Source organism: Chelonoidis abingdonii, chromosome 1, assembly GCF_003597395.2.
Source record: "Chelonoidis abingdonii isolate Lonesome George chromosome 1, CheloAbing_2.0, whole genome shotgun sequence".
Classification (NCBI taxonomy): Eukaryota; Metazoa; Chordata; order Testudines; family Testudinidae; genus Chelonoidis; species Chelonoidis abingdonii.
The window spans coordinates 265,520,711-265,544,215 of NC_133769.1; positions in this window are offsets into that span (position 1 = coordinate 265,520,711).

The window sequence follows — 23,505 nt, forward strand, 5'->3', positions numbered from 1 at the left end:
GATGTTGCAGGTAAACAAACTGTCTCAGCCCACCAGAGGATTTTCCTGACGGGCCACGTGACAAAGGTTGCTGATCCTTGCTATAGTCAAATTACCTAAGCCCAGTGCCATCTCCCCACTCGCTACTGCACACTCTCAGATTTCCACCTAAGCTGTGGACACTCTGGCTTACTGTTTCCTTCTTTGGGGACTACATGACAGTGTAGGCAAGTAACACACAGAGTCAGCAAAGGAATTTCTAAACCCACATGCGGTTTGCTCTGAGACAGCACGTGAGATATACCAATCTATAGAAAAACAGAACCTGCATCCAAATCCTGGCCTGTTTTCTCACCACTCCGTGAGACCTTTGGCATTCCATAAGTGTCTTTTTCTTGGGGTCCCGAATTCCTTATCTTTTCCTACTACACCTTTTTTGCTTCTGGTCATGGCTTGCAGCCTTTGGTCTCTCACTGAAGCCAGTGCTTTTAATAAAAAGTTTCAGTCACCTTTGCCAGGTGACCACTTCAATTCCCTCCTTAGGTGCTCAGTTGCTTAGTTGATAGCCTCGCCTAACGCATCCTGTACTAGCCTGCTTGCAAGAATGGCTTCCCTTGGGCATTAATCGCCTCATTGTTCTGCTACAGCAGAGTAATTCAGTCCTTAATGAACCTTAATGACTGTCCCATTAAGGAGCAGAGAGACAAGGCGGATGAGGTAATATCTTTTATTGGACCAACTTCTGCTGGTGAGGGAGACAAGCTTTCACAGAGTTCTTCTTCAGGTCATCTTTGGGTGGCTCAGAAGCTTGTCTCTCTCACCAGCAGAAATTGGTTCAATAAAAGATGTTACCTCACCCACCTTGTCTCTCTAATACCCTGGGATTGACACAACTACAACTACACTGCGCACCATTAAGAAGACTCTCAGCTGCCAAGTCTCCTCCCCTTAACATAGGAGGCATAATGCAAGGGATACTGTGAAATACAACCATAAGGGTATAAACACACAGAGCAGGGGCGCCAGAACAGGGGAGCCAAGGGGCCATGCCCCTTCCACTTTTGAAAATGGATGGGCCTGGCCCATCTGTTTTTTGCCATGGGCCAGGACCCCTGGCCCTTCTCTGCCCCCTGAGGCCCCACTCCCAGGCCAGGCCAGAAGCTGGAGCCAGGCAGGGATAAGAGGCATGTGGGCAGCTGTGGGAAGCTGCAAACCCACCACCTGCCCTGGGTGAGGGGCCCAGGGCAGGCGGGGATACGGGCTGGGGGTTGCTCTCGGTCCCCTCCACCCCAGGCAGGTGGAGTGACCTGGCCTCCTGGCCCAGTTCCAGCTTCTGGCACGCGTGGGAGTGGGTTTCTTTTAGGAATAATCCATTGTCCCTGGGACAGCATGTTCATAAAATCAAACTGGAACTCATAAGTTCACATGGAAAGGTTCCCAAACTGTCCCACCATTAATACATAAAGAAAAGCACGCTTTTATCCCATTTTAAGCCAGTTTCAGAACCCTCTCTAAGCTATACTGTCACAGCCAGCACTTCCACAATGAAATATGGAGGTTTGAATTGATGGGACTTAGGGGAACTAGTGGAAATTGTATAGTTCTGATCTTTCCTTTTGTGCACCTAACATACAAGTAACAGGGTCTATTTGTTTGCTGAGCCTTAATTGCTATCTGAACAAAACCATCAAATGACTTTGCACATCTAAAATAACTGTTTGACATGTAAGCCAAGACTCCAGATTTCCAGTTACATGTTTTCTTTCTAGCTTTGGAAGTGCATCAGTCATCACACCTAAAATCATATTATTCAGATTATAGTCTGTCACTCCTAATGCATCCTGTACTAGCAGAACAGCCATCCTGACCTGTGACCCAGACAGTCTACCCAACTAAAATCCTTATTACTAATATTTCTGGGAAATAATCTTAGCACATATTATTTTTTTTAATTAAAAAAAAATGCTGACGGCCTGTGCAGGCTATTTTGGAAAAACTCTTACTGAGGGTTTGATAATTTAGGATAAGAAAGGAGCTTTCATATTAATTATTTTTTAAGAAATGTTAACATTACTTTTTAAAAATAATCTTTTGCAAAATAATCTTATACATTCAATACAGCCCAGTAATAGGGAGACAATTTACAGATTGCAAATAGTTAGATTCCTGGCTCTCTTTTAAAATAATTCTAGCATTCTAAATCTATCAGTCTTGTGAAATACAGAGAGGGCAAGCATCTTGAAAACTTCAGTGGCAAGAATTTACAAATGTTATTGCTAAGGTGAGGCACCTATGTCCATATTAGACACCTGCATCAAAGTGGCCTGACTTTCAAAAGTGCTGAGCACATTCCAGCTTCCATTTAGGTATTGATACTTTAAAATGTTTGCCTGTATGTTTTCTTTAGAAAAGTGAATTAAATGCTTAGTACAGTACTGTTAAATAAGATCCATTTATAGTAGCTGGTATTGTAAAATTGATTTCCTTAAAATATGTATATATGTAACAAGCTTGTATGAATTGGTCCTTTCTGAAGAGTCTCAAATAAAAACTTAATAAAGTGATAATGTGAAACAAAGAATAAAAACATTGGGAGAGCAGGTCAGGTGGCTAGTGATCATTCAAACTTCACGTGTCTCCAAGTGACTACACTGTACCTCCATTAGGGCCAGTCTACATTAGCTACATTGTACTGATGTAGCTATGCCACTGTAGAGCAGCTAGTGCAGGCGCTCTATGCTGATGGGACACAGCTCTCCCGTCAGTGTCATTACGCCACCTCCCCGAGCAGCCATAGCTATGTCGGCGAGAGATCTTGTGACATATCACTGTCCACGCTGGCACTTAGATTGGTGTCACATGTTGCGCAGCGCAGGAAGTGGCATTTCCATATGTCTGAGCTACTTAAGTGATATTAAAGTAAGCACTATGTGTACAGGCCCTTAGAGTCATCTTTGACTTGATTCTGTTTAGTTCCACACATATGTAACCCTTCTGCCCCTCTGAGTTGGCAGCAACAAGGGCCGGGTTTAGTATCCAGGGGTTCCATTTCAGTAACACAATGCATAACCGGCTCGAGCCCCCACCCAGTGACCTGGGACACTTACATACCACACCCTCCTGGGCGCCTCTAGGAGGCAATACTTCCCCTCTCGCAAGCACGGAGTCTGAGTGTAGCAAAATCTTTTTAATAAAGGAAGGAATCAATGCGGCATCCCATTTGGAGAAACACCACAAACAGAGTTATAACACAAACCATAAACAAAACCCACTCCAAGTACAGTTTGGCGAATGTTCCTTTTCCCCTTAGGGTCTTAAGTCCAATCACTCCAAAGTCAACAACCAAAAGTCTCTGGTCAATGCCACCCCAGAATTCAAGAGTCTATCTGTAGAGGTCCCTCCCCCAGCCTGGGTGAAAGGGGCACCTTACGTGGTCCAGGGCCAACTGCCCTGCCTCTCCGTGGGTTCTGCTTTCCGCCTTCTCCACGAACTGCTCCGCCTTACCAGCCGCTCCACTCTGCTCCTCCAGCGTCCTCACAAACTGCTGCTCCTGCTCCACCAGCTGCCCGTGAGCTGCTCCAGTTGTCCCTGCAAACTGCTCGGCTCCGCTCGCTCTGTGGGCTGCTCCACCGCGTCCCACAGCTACTCCGCTCTGACAGCCGCTCCGCTCCACCAGCTGTCCCGTGTCCGCTCCAGCCATCCCCAAAACTGCTCCACTCCGCCAGCTGCTCTGTTCCACAGTATAGCTTCAGGCTCCCCCACTAGTTAGCACAGTACTCAGTGCTCCAGCTCAGTAATTTCAGCTCTTTCTTAGTGATCTCAGCACATAGTAGGGGAGCCCCAGTGCTAGTGCACCATTAGCCCAAAGTGAGTTCAGCTCAGCAACCTGTATCTAGATTCTTAAGGGAATAAAAAAATCAACTCTGACATTCCACAGTGGAGAGAGAGGGGGTGGAACTGGTGCTTCTGGCTCCACAAGGAGCCTGCACCACCAGGGCACAAATACCTGTCCCCAACCTCTTCTCAGAATTCACTGGGTTTTGGAACCCATGTCCCTTGTCTAGCAAGTGTCATTTTAATTTATATTGAGACATTTTTCTGTTATAAAGCAGGTAGTTCCTCATTCACATAATCAGGTGGCAACACTTTATTTATCCTGCTCCAATAATGAAGAAATTGGGGATCCCAGAAATGTCAAAATAACCATTCCCAGGCTCCTTGCTGGCTCCTTGCTGGGTGTGCCTATGCAAATTTTTGAGATTTCACATTCCGGACATTCTTTCCACACTTCCGATTCACCACCAGATGTCAGGGTACAAGTCATCCTGTCTCTGCTTACACATATAACATCTCAGTTTTGCCACTTCTTCCTGCCAAACCTCTGCCTTTTCTTTCTGTCCACACCTTCAATGCTTTTGTCTGGGCTCTCATCATTCCATGTCTTGACTACTGCAACCTCTTCCTCACAGGACTCATCTACTCACGTCCATCCAAAATGCTGCCAAAGCCACTTATCCGGCTCATTGCTCTGGCCATGTCAAGCCTCTCCACAGGCTTTACCCTCCCACCCTCTCACCTTTCAAATCAAACACAAATTTTACCATTATTAAGACCTTTACTTTAAGGTCCTTCACAACTCAGCCCTGCACAGCCTAGCTGCTCTAGTAATGTATCACCACATCGATCTTTACTGTCACTGAGCCAGTTACTCTGAGCCATTGCAGTCAGTTTCTCCCTTAAAAAACCTTCATGCCTGCTATACCCTGCACAATGTGCTACCCCCACCAACAGTCCTCCCCACCTATCAGCCTCACTACAGGTCCCCCACACACATACACACACTTCTACCCGTGCACTCATCCACCACCCCTACCCAGACCCTCTGCTCTACACCCCCATTCATCTACAACCCCACCCAAACTCCCAACCTTCCAATGATTCCCCCACCAGGGTCCTGCACCTCTCTACACTCCCCACCTACTGATGTTCCACCCTGCCGTCCCACTGCAGCACCCCAAATGCTGCCCCCCACCCCCTGCACTGTCACAGCATGGCAGAGAGAGCACCCAAGAGACAGGATGAGACCCACCTCCATATTCTCCTGCACCCCCACAGGTAACTCGTCCCCTTCCCCAGGTCCGGTATTACCATAGCACAGCTGAGGGGGGCACAAGAGACAGGCTAAAACCTTCCTGGAGTTCAATAGGGGGCTTTCCTGTAGGGCTAACATGTTTCAGATTCCCAAAAAGAAGACACTGCTGGAGGAGGGGAGGGGGAGCTGGGAGGGGATACAGATGGGAGGTACTGGAGAGGTGTGTGTGTGTACTGTAGGGGGGTGCTGGAGGGGATGCTGGAGGGGATATCTTGGGACTCAGTGTCGCTCCCTGTCACAGTGGCAGGCTGGCACAGACCGATGATACAGACAGATAGTGCCTCCCTGCAGGCCCCATTCTCCAGGGCTGGGATCCAGGGTGTGGGTGGGCAGGATCCAGGAGCTGCGAGGGACCAATCAGATGTGGATGAAGGGGAGGGGGTCAATCAGGAAACAGACCAATTAGGGCTTTTTCTGATCTGCAATGTCTGTTCCGCAAAAAATGAAATGGTTGTGTAATAAACAGATAGTTAAGGGTTAATGTCTCTTTTACCTGTAAAGGGTTAAGAAGCTCAGTGAACCTGGCTGACACCTGACCAGAGGACCAATAGGAGGACAAGATACTTTCAAATCTTGGTGGAGGGAAGTCTTTCTTTGTGCTGTTTGTTTTGTTCATTGTTCGCTCTCGGGACTGAGAGGCCTCTCACATGTGTCCTGAGTTCTTTTTCTTAAGACATGTCCTCCACCTCAGTGGTGACTCCTCAGTATACCTGACAAAAACGGGGTTCTATGTGCCTGGAAAATGAAAAATACTATTAACGGAACGAAGAATAAAAACCCATTATGCACATAACAATAACAGCTACATCCGATACAAACTCCAGGCAAATGAATGACAAACCAAAACCAAATAACAATATACAAAGGGGACTTTACTGGGGAGCTCAAAAAATAGACCTGTGAAAGGTTAAGTTAATTAACCAAATTACTAAAACAATAAACAGATTCCCCACCTATCCCAACTCACAACTCTTCCCAACCCCAGCTCCCTCTCGGCATCTTCACGTTCAGCTGCACTTTGTGGATGCGTCCAGAGAGGAATGCGTTATGCTGTGAATTGGCTGACCACTTACACAAACGTTCCCCTAACGTGTCTTCACCCCCTTGGGTGAGGCAAGGTCCTCTTCCTGGCCTTTCAGTCTGGGCTTGTGTTCGAACATGAACCCTTTCTCAAGCCCTCCTCAGACCACTCTTTCAGGACTCTTGGATACAAAGTTCTCCAGTCTACTATTTAAATATTTTGTTTCACAGTAGATGTTGTCTGACATCTCCTTGGCTACTAATGGACTGGAAAGTACGTATGAGTACATCATCCTGCTTCTTTGTAAATACAGAACAGAAAGTGTATCGAACACTTCTGCCTTTTCTGCACCATAATTAACAATGTACCATGTCCATCTAGTAATGAGTCTATACCATGTGCCTGTTCTTCCTGCAGCAGCTTGCATCTTTTCCAATGTACATATCCCTTATAAAAATCTTTGGAAAGGCTAATGCAAGGCTGCAGAAGCTTACCTCATGGACCTTAGATGACAGTATACGGCCTTTATAGAAATTATTAAGATTGGCTATTTAAGTTATATTTGTTGTTATTAAATTAATAGTGTAGAAGGGGAGCAGTAAGGATTGTACCATGGGGATTTTTTAGTTCTTTTTTATGGCACTGAGCTTGATGGCCTTGTTGAATTAAAAATGTGAATGTATTAGAGGTGACCAATTAGCATTGGAGTGATGTTCAGTCCGATAATTAATGGTTGGAGCAATTGTATTGGTTTGCGTTGTGCCTCAAATGTGATTTCTGTGGATTGTTTTGTGGATGAGGTTCGGGGGGGGGTTGTATTGTGAGGCCGTCTAATGTCTTATATTGGAGCAAACTAATTCCTGAAGGTGGATCTCTCTCTCCGCGGTTTGCTTTCAGCTGCAAGTAAACCTTCTACTGGAGACCTCGCTCAGTTCTGACTACAGTTAGATGTACTTTGGCCTGGACAGCGTGAACAAGTGTGATATTTCAGTCAGTGCATCGGTATTGTGGCTCCGAAGAGAGTTCATGTGATTCATTAAATTATAACGACAACAAAATCCACCACTAAATAACTAGAGTACAAAAGTTGAAAAACGAGAGACTACATTCTTTCTGAATGCATACTCTACACAAGTCTATGCGGCACTCTACAAAACATGTTATTTTCTGCTTTGGAAAGTGCAGTTTAAATATGCCCAGTATGTCCAGGCCAGCCACTTTTAAGACTTAACAGTTGTGACAGACCCAGATCAGCACTGTGAGTGCAGAGTCTGGTAGAAACAAATTACTGCCACGGATTTAATAACTTTCTGTTCCTGAGTGACAAAGCCAGGGCTGTCTTTAGAGCAATCTAGGAAACCCTCTATAACAATTAAAACAGGGCATTACAATTTAAGACACCTGGAGCCAATTAAGAATTTAAGAATAATTTACGGCAGGCAGGCTAATCAGGCCACCTGTGGTTTAAAAAGAACCTCCCATTCAGGTAGTGGGGAGATGTGCAAGAGCAGGAATGAGAAAATGTTGCTGCTGGAGGACTGAGGATCAAAGTGTTATCAGACACCAAGAGGAAGGGCCAGTGGTGGTACTAAAGAAAGTGCTTGGTGGGTGAGCCATGGGAAGTAGCCCAGAGAGTGTAGCTTGTCACACAGCTGATATAGAGACATTGTACACAGCTGCTATCCCAGCCCTGGCTGGAACCCGCGATTAAAGGGCGGACTCGGTTCTCCTCCATCCCCCACTCCCTATCTGACGCAGAGGAGTTGACCCTGGTCTGTGGAGACACACCAGATGGAAAGGTCTTATTTGAAAAGAGATCTTGGCCGGATCTGGTTGGCCACTAGGTGACCAACAGAGACTGGCAGAGATTGTTCTTCACCCCCTGCCCCCAGGTCAGCCAGTGATGACGTTAGCTGAGTGAACAGAAGTGCTTGAGTCGTCTAGCCAAAGTGAACTAAACTGAGGGCTGCCGTGAACCTTGAGCGTGAGCGAAAATCTTCCAGGAAAGTGCAGGACCCACCAGAGGAGGAACTTTTCACACAGTTACAGACTACTTCTGTTAACCTTTGAAAACTCATAGTTATAATGTAGTCCCTTCACACAGTTCATATGAAACCTTGTATTGAAAATAGAACATATTTCACTGCCAAGACAGGTTTGACCAGATGTCCCGATTTTATGAAGGACAGTCCACGATATTGGGCTTTTCTTATATAGGCATCTATTTACCCCCCACCCCCGTCCACTTTTGCCACACTTTCTATCTGGTCACTCTGCTGCCAGGTAAATACAAGGAATGAGAAACTGAATCTCCAGCACGTGTGATAGCTATCTCATGTAACAAACTATTACCAAGATATTTAGGGAAAACTAATCATTTTCTTCATCGTTTTAAGGGGTTTATTTTGATTATGTTCTGTTAAGTGACTTAGGCCAAGTGTTAAAACTTGAGTGCCTAAAGTCAGCACCTTTCATCGTATATGTAGCCCTCACAGATAAATAGGCTCAGTTTCAGAAATGCTCAGCACCCAATTTGCACTCCTCCCCCCCTTAGTCAGTTACTATGTATTATTTCTCGGTTTACTGCCTTGCTTATGAGTACCTTCAATATCCAATAATCAGGAAGACCGCTTTTAGAGCATATCTCACCTCATACAATGGCAGCCTATGTCGCCCTGCTCTCATGTGACAGGACCGAGTACCTAGGGAGAGATCTGACGATCGCGACCTCTCTAATGACTGCTGCCCTCCTATATAACTGCCTAAAGCTGTGATCTCAATACGCTACTTTACGTCGTTACATATTTGTGAAGACCCTAAGTGTCTGGTGCGATGAGTCCTACGTGGCTAGCCGCGGAATGGGAAATATATACCAGGAGAGCTCCGGCATTAACGGTATTATTTTGCATTATTACGTGATTACTGGGTTAAACACCTGTAACACTGATTCTGAAATAGGATGTTTTGCAACTTAGACCCCTTATTTCTGCAATATCCATTTCTGTCCACAAATCCCCTCCCACCTTGATCTTCAATGCTTTATAGGGTGCGGCCCTCTAAGACGATTTGTAGTCCAGGCTTGACTAGGACTTTTGTAGTCCACGTGCGTGTTTGTATAAAGTCATGTGCTTAGCTTCGATTCGTGATGCGCGGGAAACCTCGGTCTTGATTGCCGCTTCTCGTTCCGTGTCTGACAACCTCGTGGACGTGTGTAAAGGCGCCAAAAAAGGTAGTGTCAGATTTGCGTGGTCTTGATGGCAGTTGTAGTATGCGATATGATCAGCTTCTCGGTGGTGCACTGAAGCTAAGAGGCAAAATTTGCCGCGACTGAACCCCCAATCAGTCATAATCAAATAAGTATCCTCAGTCCTGGTGACTCCGACCATTGGGTTACCTGAATTGTCTGAACCGGCAAATGGCACTTGTAATTATGTTTTGTGGTTTCCCCAGTCACGAGAAAAAGTGAGTTCGAGCTGGAATGCACTTATTTCTATTGCGACTCTCCATAAATCACGTCACTCAGTTTCCCAACACCAGACTTATTCAAAGTCTAATGTCACATACTCCCGCCATTCGTCACGGGCAATGGTTGATGAGGAATTTGGCTCCCAAACAGGCTCTCCCCAGAATATCAGCAGTGTACCATACAGCGCACCGCTCTAGTTTCACCTCTTAGTGTAGCCTTTAACATCGATCATCCAGTGGGACCAGCCCAATCCACGTGGTGTGTATACCGTGATATCACGGTCTCGCTCTGTGCCCAGCTCCCGTGCCTCCTTTGGCGTTCAGCCTCTGCACCAAGCATGTATATTCACACTAACGAGATGGTCTTACACACAGAACTGGGTCTTGCATAGTTGAGGCTGCTCAGCGCACTGCACGTATCATCTTGCCCACAACCTCCACTGAGCCCGTCTAGATTCGCTCTCCTGATAGTGCGTGAATTTAACACAACTCGTAGTGGTTGAGCCCTGGCACAGGATAGCCTTCTTTCTGCTTCTAATTGTTGGTTCCCATGAGACAGAGAATCTGCAAGTGGTCGATATGTGTCTTCTCTCGGTACTAGTACTTTGCACCATCCCTGAATATCCTCGCAGCCAGTCCTCAAGCCTGTTGAGTCCTCTAGAGCAGGTGTAGCACATGCAGCGCCTGGCTGAACCATGTCTCGCAATCTATGCCCACTGTTCCTTGAGGCTCGTCAGTATCCGCTGCCGTGGGCATCAGCGTGCGTGCTGAATGTTGCAGTCGCGCCTGCTGAGCACTATCGCTTCCACACATCTCCTTTCTTCCGCTTTCTCTGAGGCATCTGTGTTGCCTTGAAGCAAACTTTCGGACTTGGCGACTAGTGGGATAGACGGTTTGGTTGGTTAAGCTCTTGTGATGAGACATAAGCGACTTCTCAGTACATCGCTCACTAACGCTAATTAAGTCTGGTGGTGTGGCCTCGCTTGAGATGTCCAGGTCGGATGGATTAGTGTATTAGCTGACACAAGATTACGAGAACTCAGACACATTGCAGTCCGCAGAGTCTAACCTTGGGTAGTAGAAGTTGCTAGAGTGCTACTTGTGATCTTCAATACTCCTCTGAATAGGAGTCTGACTGGTTTCAAGTGTCTCAATAAAAACTGAAAGCATGTTTCAGGAAAACCACCTTCTAGTTTTATCCTTTATTTCTTGTGGTATTGTTTTGTCTATACATGAGTCATTTACTATTTTATTTTTCTCCATTTTGTAAAAACAACTGTCAGGTTCTGTCCCCCACTTTGAATTTTAGAGTTAAAATGGGGGGCCGCAAGGACCCTTCTAAGCTTAATTCCTAGCTTAGGTTCTTAGTACGCTGCACCGCCAGAAGTCTGTGTCTGGCCACACTTCTGTTCCCCAAAACCTTCCCTGGGGAAACCCAAGACCCAAACCCCTTGGTCTAAAAACAAGAAGAATTAACCATTCCCTCCTACTTTTTCCCCCCCAGACCTCTCCCCTCCTGGGTTACCGAGAGGACTACAAGATCCAACCCCTTGATCTTAAAACAAAGAGAAAATTAACCCGTCCCCCCTGTTTCTCCCCCCACATCCCTGGTTGAGTTTAGACTCAATCCCTTGGATTCTAAAATAGGAAAAATTAATCAGTTCTTGTAAAAAGAAAACGCTTTTAATTAAAGAAAGAAAAAAAGGTAAAATTTATCTTTGTAAATAATAAGGATGGAAAATGCTTTTACAGGCGTACTCAGATCATACTTAATAGAGGGACTTCCCCCACCCCCAGCCTAAGATTCCAAGTTAGCAAAGAGAGGTAAAATCCTTCCAGCAAAAAAGATACATTACCAGTTGAGAAAACAAAACATAAGACTAATCCGCCTGCCTGATATTACTTACTACTTTGGAAACATGAAAGATGATTCAGGAAAATTGGCAGAACCTGGAAAATGTCCCGTTGTCCTCTCAGTCCCGAGAGCGAACAACGAACAAAACAAAAAGCACAAACAAAGACTTCCCTCCACCAAGATTTGAAAGTATCTTGTCCCCTATTGGTCCTCTGGTCAGGTGTCAGCCAGGTTCACTGAGCTTCTTAACCTTTACAGGTAAAAGAGACATTAACCCTTAACCATCTGTTTATGACAAAAAGACGAAGGAACTCTAATTCATTATTCTGCTAGACACTTGAGGAAAAACAGGGGACTCAACAGAGACACTGGTTTTATGAGTCATTACAATGAATTTGTAAACACACTTCGACTGCCTGCTAACCCTTAACTTGCCCAGTTCATTTTACATGCAAGTGTGAGTTGCCCTTTACACCTTAACAATTGTCCCAAATTGTAAGCTCAGACACTGATTGCTTGTCCCCAGTCACTGAAGAAAAGCTCCGTGAAGCTGGAGAAGCTTGTACCTTCCATCACCAGAAGTTGGTCCAGCTTAAAAAGATATTACCTCACATACCTTAGCCATATCCTTCACTGATTTTTTTATAACAGGCTCGTTTTAGTGACCCTTGTCCCTGTACTATGAATTTTTAACATCTGTTATAACACCCCACTTCTGAAATGCAGGGTCTCCTGGGTCGCAATCACTGGATCGTAGCTGCAGTGTGACGTACGTGAGAACTGGCTTGGATGTTGTTAGTTACTTGTTTGATGTCTACACCTTAGGCAACTTTGGCAAGTTTTGTCTAGTACTAAGTTTCCGCTGGTGCTAACCACCATAGTGGAGCCTACCCACTCCTTGGGAAATTATGGATCCTGAACAGTTCTTCGTGTAGGCAAGGTCCTGAGTTATGGGCGATTTAAAGACTTTCCAAGTTAGATTCACTCACTGTCATAAAAATAAACATGTAGATTTCAACTCTATTAAAAAAGCCTTTCTGAAGAAAGGATGGATGTGGTCATGCAGCTATTTGTTGGCTGTTAAAGCTAAGATTTGGCCAAGCCCTTCAGATAAATTCTATTCCGACATAACATGTTTGCTGTGAATTTCCAGGGTAAATCAAGTGGGGAAAGCATCTGTTTGTACATTGTAACAGTACAGACTAATTTTCCTTCGATTGCCACTCCCGTTTCCTTAACACCCCATTAGTCATCCCACTCCAGGCTTAGTGTGTAGGTGTCATGAATGCAGCATAATAGCTGCATTTGTGCCATTGTTGTTGCATCTGTTTTGTGACACATACATAATTTCTCCCTCCCTCCCTAAGTTTTGCCTAGTCATTAACTCCATGCTGCTCTTCAGAACATGCAGAGTTAACCATACTAAGCATCCTTCAGTTTACAGCCATTTGTTTAAGGCCTAAATTCCCATAAAGCCATGGGATAAACCACACACTAGAGTAATTGCGGAATATAGTAAATCTAATAATCTTCAACCCAGAATTTGTTGTCAGCCCTTAATAGTGAACAACCAATGTTCTGTTGTTGCTCTAAATGCCTGTAAAGCTGCTCTGGTCTGTATAATGACTGAACCAACAGCATTTTGTAAATGAAATCCAGTAAATTGCTGCAAAATTCTCCTATTAGTCAGCACTCTACCTGTGTATCATGGAGACCTTGAGCTCCACACATTACCTGTTAAGACTCCCAGTTTCCGTCCTGGGATGCAATCCTGATTTCAGGTATGCCTTCTCCCTGGCTTCCCAATAGTTATGCTGCTGTTGACAAGTCATCAGGTTTTCCCTATCAGGTAGTTTAACTGAACTGCCCCAGCTTTACGAGCCCTGAAATCTTTCCCTCTGGCAAGTCAAGACTTGCGCCTTTATGCACAAAGCTGCTGCCACAGTTGTCATAAACAGATGGTTAGGGTTAATGTCTCTTTTACCTGTAAAGGGTTAAGAAGCTCAGTGAACCTGGCTGACACCTGACCAGAGGACCAATGGGGGACAAGATACTTTCAAATCTTGGTGGAGGAAGTCTTTGTTTTGTGCCTGTTTGTTTTGTTCGGTTGTTCGCTCTTGGGCTAAGAGGGACCAGACGTGCAACCAGGTTTTCTCCAATCTTTCTGAAACAGTCTCTCATGTTCAAAATAGTAAGTACTAGCTAGAAAGGCGGATTAGTCTTATGTTTGTTTTCTTAACTTGCAAATGTGTACTTTTGCTGGAAGGATTTTTACCTCTGTTTGCTGTAACTTTGAATCTCAGCTGGGGGGAGGGAGTCCCTCTAGGCTATATGAATCTGAATACCCTGTAACATTTTCCATCCTGATTTTACAGAGATAATTTTTACTTTTTCTTTTTTTAATTAAAAGCTTTTCTTTTTAAGAACCTGATTGATTTTTTCCCTTGTTTAAGAACCAAGGGATTGGGTCTGAACTCACCCAGGGATTGGGGGGGAGAAAAAGGGGGGACGGTTAATTTCTCTTTGTTTTAAGATCCAAGGGGTTTGGATCTGTGTAGCCTCTCAAGGTAACCCAGGAGGGGAGAGTCTGGGGGGAAAAAGGTAGGGGATGGTTAATTTCTTCTTGTTTTAAGACCCAAGGGGTTTGGGTCTTGGGTTCCCCAGGGAAGGTTTTGGGGGAACAGAAGTGTGCCAGACACAGACTTCTGGCTGGTGGCAGCGTACTAGACCTAAGCTAGGAATTAAGCTTAGAAGGGTCCTTGCGGGTCCCCCACATTTTTACTCTAAAATTCAAAGTGGGGGAAAAAACCTTGACAGGTTGTATTTACAAAATGGAGAAAAATAAATAGAAAAATGACTCATGTATAACAAAACAATACCACTAAGAAATAAGGATAAAACTAGAAGGTGGTTTCCTGAACACATTGTTTCAGTTTTATTATACAGAAAAGGGGATTTTCAAGGAGTTTGAAGATCACAAGTAGCACTCTAGCCAACTTCTACTACCATTTAACTTTGTCTAGCAGCTTTGTCTTGTTCTCTCTTTAGTAGCTAAAACTAAATTCCTGAGGGAAATCTCAAGCAGTCACACCCAGATTTAATTAACCTGGATTTTAGATTCTGAAAGTGCATGTTATAATAGCTAACACAACCTATCACATTTGGCAGATCCTAAGTTCTTCAAGGCAACACAGATGCGAAAAACACTCAAATGGTGTAAATTGATGTAGCTCCACTGATTTCAGCAGAGCTATGCCAAGTTCCATCAGCTGAGGACATGGCCAATAGATTCAACATCAGCCCCCATGCATACATGCCAAGGACTAATCTTAAATTTGCAGGATAAAGGTATTGTGCAAAGTACATACCAGAGACAGACACAATCGACCCTTCCCCTTTCTGTCTCATGGGAACCAAAAAAAAGCTAGAAGAATGAAACAACTGAGCTATCATTGCTGGGTCAAATACCAGTTTACAATTTTGCATATAGAAAGTATCTAAATGCCGCGAGATATTCACTGTGAGCAGTCACTCAAAATTCCTGTTTGAGTAGCATTTTATTGAATAAATACATGCTTGGTGGCGAGGCTGAAGATGAAGGGGAGGTACTGAACAACCCTTTGATACTTCCACTGTATTTAAAGGCTAATGAAACAGATTGCTGTATGGACATTGATCTTGAAGAGAGCCTGTTTGGGAGCCAAAATATTATTAACCTTCCCCGTATGAATTTTTGTAAGTGCACATTACTCTATTAAGCTTTTGGGAAACTGAGATGACGTGAATTTATTTTGCAAAAAAATAAGTGCATTCAGTGAACTACTTTTCTCGTACTGGAAAAAAAAAAATTAAATGCCCATTGCCTTCAGAAATTCAGGTCAGATGGTCAGTACCTGAATTAATTATTTGATTATGACTGATTGGGGTTAGACCAAATATTTGCTCATTAGCATTCAGCACCACCGATATATTGTATTTTGCATACTACAGCATAGCCTGCCCTTTTTCATTTAACTCTGACTCCTTTTTGGGTTACGCCACATTGTTCTGCATGACTGGGAAATGAAATTAGAAATGGGGAAAGGAAGGTTCAGCGAATAGTAGCAGACATGACTTTATACAAAAATGCACGTTTCACAAATTTTCCTACCAATTGGCACAATCCTCTAAGGAGCCCGCACACATAGCTTTGAAGTCAATGGGAGGGTTTTGTACAGAAATATTTACAGGATCAGGTCCTAAGTTTGCAAAAATCCTTCAGAATCAGTGTTCATTGTTTAAGTAATCACGTAAATTGCAAAATAATACCACTGCTCTCTTTTTTTTCCTTCCTCTTCAGTAACATTTTTCATCCAAGACACTTAAAGGGCTTTCCAAATTTACACTAAATTAAGCTTTATGAGATCACAGTTAAGTAGGTATTATCATTACAGCCCTGTATCCCATATGGTAGGGACACTGGATTTATGTGGTATTGTCTCAAAACTCTCTTCCTGCAATGCATATTTATGAGTGCTGTAGAAATAACCAGAAATAATACATAGGTACACTGACTACAGGGAGGGGGAGGAGTGCAAATGGGTGCTGAGCATCTTCTGAAACTGAGCCTATTTATTGTGAGGGCTACATATAGATGAAGGTGCCTGACTTTAGGCACTCAAGTTTTAACACTTTGGCCTAAGTCACTTACAGAACATAATCCAAAATAAATCCCCTTAAAAACTATAGTAAGAAAATGATTATTTTCCTAAATATCTTGGTAATAGTTTGTTACATGATATAAGCTATCACACGTGCCTGGAGATCAGTTTCTCATTCCTTGTATTTACTCTGGCAGTAGAGTGACCAGATAGAAAGTGTGAAAAATTGGGACGGGGGTGGGGGGTAATAGATGCCTATATAAGAAAAAGCCCCAAATATCGGGACTGTCCCTATAAAATCGGGACATCTGGTCAACCTGTCTGGCAGTGAAATATGTTCTATTTTCATACAAGTTTCATATGAACTGTGTGAAGGACTACATTTATAACTATGAGTTTTCAAAGGTTAAACAGAAATTAGTCTGTACTGTGTGACAAAGTTCCTCCTCTGGTGGGTCCTGCACTTTCTGGAAGATTTGCTCACCTCAGAGGTTCACGGCAGCCCTCAGTTTAGTCACTTTTGCTAGAGACTCAAGCCTGCTGTTCACTCAGCTAACGTCATCACTGGCTGACCTGGGGGGCAGGGGGTGAAGAACAATCTCTGCAGTCTCTGTTGTCCCACCTAGTGGCCAACCAGATCCAGGCCAGATCTCTTTCCAAATTAGACCTTTTCCTCTGGTGTGTCTCACAGACCAGGTCAACTCCTCCTGCGTCAGATAGGGAGTTGGGGGGATGGAGGGAACCCGAGTCCGCCCTTTATGCGGGTTCCAGCCCAGGGCCTGTGGATAGCAGCTGTCTACAATGTCTCTATATCAGCTGTGTGACAGCTACAACTCTCTGGGCTACTTCCCCATGGCCTCCCACCAGCACTTTCTTTATACTCACCACTGGACCTTCCTCTTGGTGTCTGATAACACTTGTACTCCTCAGTCCTCCAGCAGCACATTTTCTCATTCCCTGCTCCTTGCACATCCCCCACTAACTGATGGGAGGTTCTTTTTAAACCAGGTGGCCTGATTAGCCTGCCTGCCGTAATTGATTCTAATAAATTCTTAATTGGCTCCAGGTGTCTTAATTAGTATGCCTGTTTTAATTGGTTCTAGCAGGTTCCTGATTGCTCTAAGACAGCCCCTGGCTTTGGTCACTCAGGGAACAGAAAGTTATTAATCCAGTGGCCAGTATATTTGTCTTCTACCAGACTCCTGCACCCAACTGATCTGGGTCTGTCACAACTGTTAAGTCCTTAAAAGTGCTGGCTGTGACATACTCCATATTTTAACTGCAACTTTTCAAAGCAGAAATAAAATGTTTGTAGAGTGCCGCATAGACTTGTGTAGAGTATGCATCAGAAAGAATGTAGTCTCTCTTTTTTCAACCTTTTGTACTCTAGTTATTTAGTGTGGATTTTGTTGTCTGTTATAATTTAATGAATCACATGAACTTCGGCACAAAACAGCATGCACTGACTGAAATATCACACTTTCCTCTGTCCATGGCAAGTACATACTCTGTAGCAAATGACATGCTAATAGGTAGACAGGTTTACTTGCATCTATTAAAATTCCCAAACCCAAAAGTCAACTAATTAATGTAGAATTAAGATTGCTCAAATATCTGCATATAGCACCACAAATACAACCCCGAACCCTCATCCAAACAAAACAATCCACAATAAAATAACAATTTGAGGCACACTCAACACAATACCATTCTCCAACCATTAATTATCGTACTGAAACAATCACTCCAATGCTAATTGTCACTCTAATACACACATTTTTAATTCAACAAAGCCATCATGCTCAGTGCATAAAAAGAACTAAAAATCACATGGTACATCCTTACTTCACCCTTCTACCACTACATTATTTAATAACAACAAATATAAACTTAAAATAACAATCTTAATATTTCTATAAAAGGCTATACTGTCTCTTTAAGTCTAATGAGGTAAGCTTCTGCAGCCTGCATTAGCCTTTCCAAGATTTTATTCAGGGGATATGTACATTGGAAAGAGGATGCAGCTGCTGAGGAAGAACAGGCACATGGTATAGACTCATTACTAGATGGACATGGTATAATTGTTAATCATGGTGCAGAAAAGGCAGAAGTGTTCGATACATATTTCTGTTCTGTATTTACAAAGAAGCAGGATGATGTACTCATGTACTTTCCAGTCCATTAGTAGCCAAGGAGGATGTCAGACAACATCTACTGTGAAACAAAATATTTAAATCAGTAGACTGGAGAACTTGTATCCAAGAGTCCTGAAAGAGCTGTCTGAGGAGGGCTTGAGAAGGGTTCATGTTTCAGAACACAAGCCCCAGACTGAAAGGCCAGGAGAGGACCTTGCCTCACCCAGGGGTGAAGACACAGTTAGGGGACCTTTTGTGTAAGCTGGTCAGCATTCACAGCACTACAGCATTCCTCTCTGGACTCATCCCACAATGCCAGCTGACTGTGAAGATGCCAGAGAGGGAGCTGGGGGTTGGGAAGAGTTGTGAGGATTGGAGGTGGGGAATCTGTTATTGTTTTAGTATTTGTTAATTAACCTTAAACCTTTCACAGGTCCTATTTTTGAGCTCCCAGTAAAGTCCCCCTTTGTTATATTGTTATTTTGGGGGTTTGTCATTCATTTGCTGGAGTTTGTATCGATGTACTTTATTGTTATGTGCATACTGGGTTTTATTCTTCGTTCCCGTTAATAGTATTTTTCATTTTCCCAGGCAATAGAATCCCGTTTTTGTCAGGTATACTGAGGAGTCACATGAGGTGGAGGCACCATGTGTCAGAAAAAGAACTCAGGACCCAACCCATGTGAAGAGAGGAGAGAAGCCACTCCAAGTAGCAAGCACTAGGCTGGCAGCTAGAGACACACCTCAAAGTAGGGGCTATAGATATATATATATAAAATATCCATTAACCAGCAATTTCATAATAACAACTTCATAACATCACCCAGATTCCGCAAACAATCACATAGTCTGATGTCAATCCCTGGCAAAGTATTGGAAAAGCTGATATGGGATTTAGGTAATAAAGAATTAAATGATAGGAGTTTAATTTATGCAAGCCATACCTACAGAATAGGGGACTCTATCCTGGAAACCAATCACTTTGAAAAGGACATAAGGATCATAGTAGAGAAGCAACTGACCCTGAGCTCTTAGTGCAATACTGTTGACGAAAAGGGCTAATATTTTCCTTGGATGTATTAATAGAGGAGTAGTGAGTAGGAACAGAGCAGTGACTTTACTTTGTACATGGCATTGGTGAGACCAGTACTGGAATAGTGCATCCAGTTCTGGTGTCAATATTTTAAGGATGTTGCAAAATTGGAGAGGATGCCAAAAACAGCCATCAAGTTATTGCCTTACTGTGAGAGCCTTCAAGAACTTAGGATTAAAAAGAAGATTGAGAAGTGACTTGATTACAGTCTAAAAGTTTGTGCATGGGTAGAAAATACTAGGTTCTAAAGGACTCTTTAATCTACTAGAGAAAGGCATAGCAAGAACCAATGGTTGGATGCTGAAGCCAGATAAATTTAAAATAGAAATAAGGCGTATTTTGTAACACTCCACAAAGGGAAGTGTAGATATTCCATCACTTGATATCTTCAAATCAACACTGGATGCCTTTTTAGAAGAGATCATTTTAGCCAAACACAAGTTATTGGCCTCAATACATCCATAACTGTATGAAATTTAATGGCTGGTGATATACAGGATGTCAGACTAGATGATCTAGTAGTCCCTTCTGGCCTTAAACTATGAATCTATGAAAGGGGAAAAAATCTCTGAATGGCAGCACCAGACTGCTAATGGTGTTCACAACCAGTGACCAGATTTCCAAAAGCACAGTGGGATGGAACACTCTGCAAACTTTATCGGTGATGATTTAATGTTTTCTTCCAGGTCATTAATAAAAATGTTAAATTGCATAGGACCAAGAACTGATGGTCATGGGACCACACTGGAAACACACCTGCTCAATGACAATTCCCCATTTACAATTACATTTTGAGACCTATCAGTTAGCCAGTTTTTAATCCATTTAATGTAAGGCAGGTTAATTTTATATCATTCTAGTTTTTTAAATATATCATATGGTACCATTCAAATATCTTACAGAAGTCCAAGTATATTATATTAACGCTACTATTTGTATCAACCAAACTTGTAATCTCATAAAAAAAATGTCAAGTTAGTTTGACAGGCTCTATTTTCCATAAACCAATATTTATTTGCATTAATTACATTACCCTCCTTTAATTCTTTATTAAAAGATTCCTGTATCAGCTGCTCAATTACCTTGCCAGGGATCAATGTCAGATTGACAAGCCTATAATAATCAGGTCATCCCATTTACTCTTTTTAATATGATTGGTTCACCTAGGTCCCAATTTCCCTAGTCATGCTCCCTAGCCAACTACCCTTCTGAGACGCACACCAAATATTCATCCATTCTCAATCCCAGGCAGGCACCTCCTGCTTCACGTCTCATCCATTGTCCCACATACAGTTTTCATCTTCTAAACTTTGGCTCTGATTCAGCAAAGTACTACAGTATATGCTTAATGTGAACCACATGAGTAGTCCCATTACACCCAATTGTAGTCCCAATGAAGGACTAAAGGAAGCCTGAAATCACAGAGACTTCTCAAATGCTTAAAGCTAACTGATGGTTAAGGGCTTTGCTAGACTGGGACCCATCTGTATGCATTTTTATATGCATTCCATTTTATAAGATGTCTGGCTAAACATGTTATTTCCCAACAATTTGTTACAACTTTGCTGTTAGCTGCATATCTCTTTTCCCTTAACATCTCTCTTGGGAAAAGACTATAAAGTTAAACTTGAGACAACGATAAAAGCCAATCTTTCAGAATCTTCCTACTATAGTCATTTCCAAAGCAAGCATATTAAGTCAGAGATATTAAGAGAAGTGTTATATGAAACGGTATTGCTATATAACATGTAAGTGAATTTGGGTCTTATCTCAAATATCAAGAGAGATAATTTAGGACTAAATAAAATGAAGTAAATCAGTTATTGAGCCCTAAGGTGCCCTCAGATAGTCAAAGTAATAAATCAGATCGATAACCTAAAACAGTCACTGATTCTTCTGCCTAATTAAATAAGATCAGAACTGAGCCATCATTTCAGCAGAAAAGCAAAATGTAATTAGCTTATCTAACAGTGTCATTTAGTGAATCAAAAGCTTTTGAAAGGTCAATGAATCTTGCCCTTATCATCTCATTACCTTGCATTGCTAACAAGATATCATTAAGCAACTTCACAAGAGCAATTCAGCAACACTGACACAGTTAAAGGGACGTGCATCTGACAAAGTGGGTATTCACCCACGAAAGCTCATGCTCCAATACGTCTGTTAGTCTATAAGGTGCCACAGGACTCTTTGCTGCTTTTACAGATCCAGACTAACACGGCTGCCCCTCTGATACTTGACAGTTAAAGGGAAATTGCTAGATATTTTTAAAATTCAGGTTTTGTTTATATTTCCATAAACAGAAATGCCTCAAATCCTTTTAAAGAATGATTTTCAAAACAGATTTTGCCCTTTTATGTAAAGTTATTTCCATATTTGTTTCTACTACTGCAAAGACTAAGGGTATGTCTACACTGGCAAAATTACAGCCCTGGCAGTTACAGCTCTGCTCACGGAGTGCTGATGGAAAACCGCTGCTATGTATTCACACTGTCAGCTGCCTGTAAATAGCATGTTCACACTTGCAGCGGTATTTGGAGTGGTGGACTCTTGGCAGCTATCCCACAGAGCATTGCTTCCTCTTCTGCCACTAAGAGTTGTGGGAAGGCCTGTGAGGTGGTAGCTATGGTGACAGGAGAAGTTCTACCACCAACTTAGTGCTGTCTACATTGAGGGTTATGTGGTATAACTACGTCACTCAGGGGTGTGAATTTTTCACACCCCGTGTGTGATGTTATGAGTATAATATAATATCTCATTGAAAGGTGACAGGGCCAGAAAAAGTTAATTAACTCACCTCACCGACTGACCTGACCCATGGGTGAACCTTAAAACTGGGTTAGGAAGATATGTAAATGAATAGAGCTTTGAAATGCAAATCTGCATTGTTAGAGGTAGAAGGGGAGGTGTTTACTCAGGTCTTGTGATGTAAGCAAACAAGTCTTGTCTATTGCTATAGTTTAATTCAAAGACAAAAAAGGAATATTAACATTTAAGATACTTGAGTGAAATAGTACCATTGTCTATGTGTCTCTTTGAAGGTTGTGGTAACCTGTATCTGAATTGTTAATGGATAAATTACTCTGTGCTAATTGCCAGGATGTTTGGGAGAAGGAGTTAAGCCTATTGTTTTCTCAGGCCGAAAGGCTGCTGGAAATGTTATAAGAAGCCTGGAAACGATCCTTCTTCATCTCAGATCTGCTTTGGGTTTCAAGAGGGGGAAACCTTAAGCCACAAGGATTGAGATCCCCAGTCATTGACTGGAGTCACCCTGAATATGGAAACTGGACTATAACCTATAAGACTATTTCTAAAATGACTTTTGGCAACTACAAGCTCACCTCTACTATGTATCTGAACCTCAAGAATTGAATTCAAGTCTGTACGTGTATTGATCTTTTAACTAACACTCTCTCTCTTTTCTTTTCTAATAAATTTTAGCTTAGTTAATAAGAATTGGCTGTAGCGTGTATTTTGGGTAAGATCTAAGTTATAATTGAACCTGGGTATGTGGCTGATCCTTTGGGATTGGAAGAACCTTTTCTTTTATATGATGAAGTAAGATTTTCAGGAATCATCATCATATGTTTGACAGATGTGTCTGGATGGAGGCCTGAGGCTGGGCACTTTAAGGAAACTGTGTGGTTTAAACTTCTAAGTAACCAGTAAGGTACTATAGAAGCTGTTTTGTGCTGGCTTCGTAAATCTAAGTAGTGGAATAACCACCAGCGTTTGGGGTTTGTCTGCCCCATGTTGTTTGCAGTTCATCCTGATTGAGTGACCTTAGCTGGCTCCCGCGGGCAGCACCGTCACACCGTGCAACATATTTATGCCGATATAGCTCTGTAGTGTAGACATGGCCACAGCAACCAAAAATGCTTTATTAACTTTTTAAAATGAAAGCTGAGATTCAGATGACATTGCATAATTCTGGCAGCTGGGGCTCTGGTCTATTGGCACAGATCTATTGCACCCATGACATAATCTGGTCCTGGCCAAAATTGTATCCAAACCCTACCAAGCAGGAACCAACTATGAGGAAATAATGGTCCTAGCCTGGGACTGTGTTCAATTCCCAGCTGTCACAAAATTCCTGTGTGACTTTGGGCAAGTCACTTAGAGCCAGATTTTTAAAGGTATTTAGGCACCTCACAAATCTGGCCCT